Raw genomic sequence first — 2,887 nt, forward strand, 5'->3', positions numbered from 1 at the left:
TTTATCTTAAGTCTTATCTTTGAAGGATACAAGGGTTGTTGACATATTTTATTTTTTAGTCTGTGCAACATGTTGAAAGCATATTGTGTGCATATTTTTTACATTTCAAAATGTAAATTTAAGAACAAAAACAAAGGTACTAAAAGTCTTAGTAAGGTGACTACTGGTCTTTCCCCATGTACAGACACCACTTTCAAAAAGTCTGACATAGAGCAAGTTTCAATTCAGACCCTTTTGCAAACACCGCTTTCACCTTCTAAACCCAGGGTCTGGACACATTTTCCCCGTAGGATTGCGAGTCTGCTTGTATGGAGCATGAAAACCATTGAGCTTTTAGGAGCCATAAGGAGACTGACAGAGGAGAGAGGATGAAATATGCATGAATGTAGACTTCCCTGAGAATGTTATTTAACATCTAAAATACATAAGACATTCCTGAGACCTTTTACATACAAAACATTTTGTTTCATTGCACTGATCATTCTTATTTGTCAGTGATCATTAATCCATCACTCGTTGGGAGATCAGAGTGAGTCTGTCAGCTAGTCAGGGAGAGGTTTCTGAATATAAAGTTAGATGATATTACCACATGGATAACTTACTGAGACCAGCCCCTCAAACCTCCAGCAGCTCACCGTTTGCATGTGTATGTGCATACACCTCCTCTCTGTTCCATCACTGGCCTCATTCCAGCCCTTTCTTACCTGACCTGGGTCAAAGGACCTGGGTTTCTTCATAATGAGCTAACCTCTAATGTTTGTCCTGCTTTGCCTCCAGCAGTCTCCCACTGTAAGAAGTGGTTCACAGGTTATGCTAGTCGGACCATGTCTAATGTGCTTAAATGGCCCTTGACAACCACAGCGACCTGTTAATGACTGGACTGTCCTGTGGTCGTGGTCACTGAGGACTGGTCAGTTTATGGTCACCCGTTTATGTCTGGTTTTGAGGCTGCGGAAGCAACTCCATTTGATACCATAAACTAACAAGAGGCGTCCATGTCGTGACGGGTGGCTGGGATAATTATTGGTCACGTCTGCTAGGGCTAACATAAAAAAAAAAACAGGAATTGTACAAGTTCCTCTTTCATTTTGTATCACTTAGATTTTAGGTCATTGGAACTGTAGCTTAGTGCACATCATTTAATACTGGAAAGCATGCAGGGACAAAATTTGGTGTTTTCTTTTTTTTAAATTTGCATGTTCTCCCCGTGCTTGCATGGGTTCTCTCCAGGTACTCTGGCTTCCTCCCACAGTCCAAAGATATGGAGCTTAGGTTGATTGGTGTCTCTAAATTGCCCATAGGAGTGCATGTGCGTGTGTGTGGTTGTTCGTCTATGTGTTAGCCCTGCCATGGATTGGCGACCTGTCCAGGGTGTACCCCGCCTTCGCCCGATTGCTGGCCGGGATTGGCTCCGGCCCCCCCCCGTGACCCCGTTCAGGGACTAAACGGTAGAAAATGAATGAATGAATATTTAGAACTGCAGAATAGTTGCACTTCAAATCAGGCTGTCGTGCGTCACTGCTTCTGGATGGAAATGTACAGGTTTTTGAAATTTTGTGATACATGATGAAATTTCATCTTTTCATCTGCATCTGTTTCTGTGTAAAGAATGAAGCAGTAGTCACTGTATATCGTAACATGTAATAAGTCCCCACTTTGCACAAGCTGTATCATCAAGTCAGCTTTGTTACATTTTGCTGTGAGTGTGTGTCTGCTGAACTAATTCAAATAAAATGGGTCACACACAAGATTAAGTACTGTGTATATGTAAAGTGCTAAACGGTTCAAGACTGTTATAACAGTGATACTAGAGCCTGTGGACCAGAGAAGGTTGCTGAGGGTCCGTGTCAGATGTTCTTCTCCGCAGCAGCTATTGGCCAACTGGGTTTCACATCCTCCTTCAGTGGGCACACAGATGTGCACATTGTTCTTGCTGTGGCACTGAAAGGAAACTCCTTTCTCTTCTCTTCTCTTCTGTAACTGTCGTGCTCTGGGTCAATCCCCTCACTTGTCTAGGATAGAGGTTGTTATCCATTCACCCTCATCCTCATCGTGTCAGACTCACCAGAGGCTCATATGGCCCATGGACTAGCAAATGTAACCCCATGCTTGTCTTTGAGTTGTTGTTTTTTTAATGCTTTCTCGAGAAGCTACAGAATGTGGCTCGCTCATCTTTGATATTTCTAACAGGGCTGTGTCTAACGTGGAGTGTGTTTAATGATTTTAGTGGACTTTTTGAAGTGCCATGTACAGTTTTCTTTTAATCAAACAAAATTAGAAGAAATGAAGGGCATAAAAGCCTGAAAACAGTGGCAGGAGTATGTACAGTACCATTCATAAAAAATATTACTCCATAGCACTAAGAGTGGTCAAACACTCCACAGGGTGCTATTAACTTAAGCTCTGTTGAGATGGGATTAATATTACAGTGAGAGGTGGGAAATAAAATATTCACTATGCTCCTGTGTTCTTTAAATCATCACTCCAGTTGGCAGTTTAACCGTCGCCAAAATTACAGGATGTGGTCTGTGATAGACATGGACGTTCCCTGGGACAAGTCAAAAGAGAATACCAGTACTTCCCTGTGCCTAAATTTACAACAGCCTGTTTAATGAGCTCTTACTCTGATGATGGCTTGAATTTTTTTCTGCTATTATATTGGTTCCCTCTCCGCTCCAGCTCCCCGCCACCCTACAGGATATGCAGAACAGTTAACATATGGATAGTGCTGGTTCCTAAATAGACATATACAATATGTTGGTGTTAACAGGTTTCCCTCTATCAGTTTAGCAAAAGCACACATGTAGACATACTTTATTATTTTTCCTCATAGTGTGTGTGCATGCGCTAATACCCAGGAGTGGGGATCCCGCTCACTTTGGAGGCC

This window comes from Monopterus albus, unplaced genomic scaffold (assembly GCF_001952655.1).
Source record: "Monopterus albus unplaced genomic scaffold, M_albus_1.0 scaffold124.1, whole genome shotgun sequence".
NCBI classification, from domain to species: domain Eukaryota; kingdom Metazoa; phylum Chordata; class Actinopteri; order Synbranchiformes; family Synbranchidae; genus Monopterus; species Monopterus albus.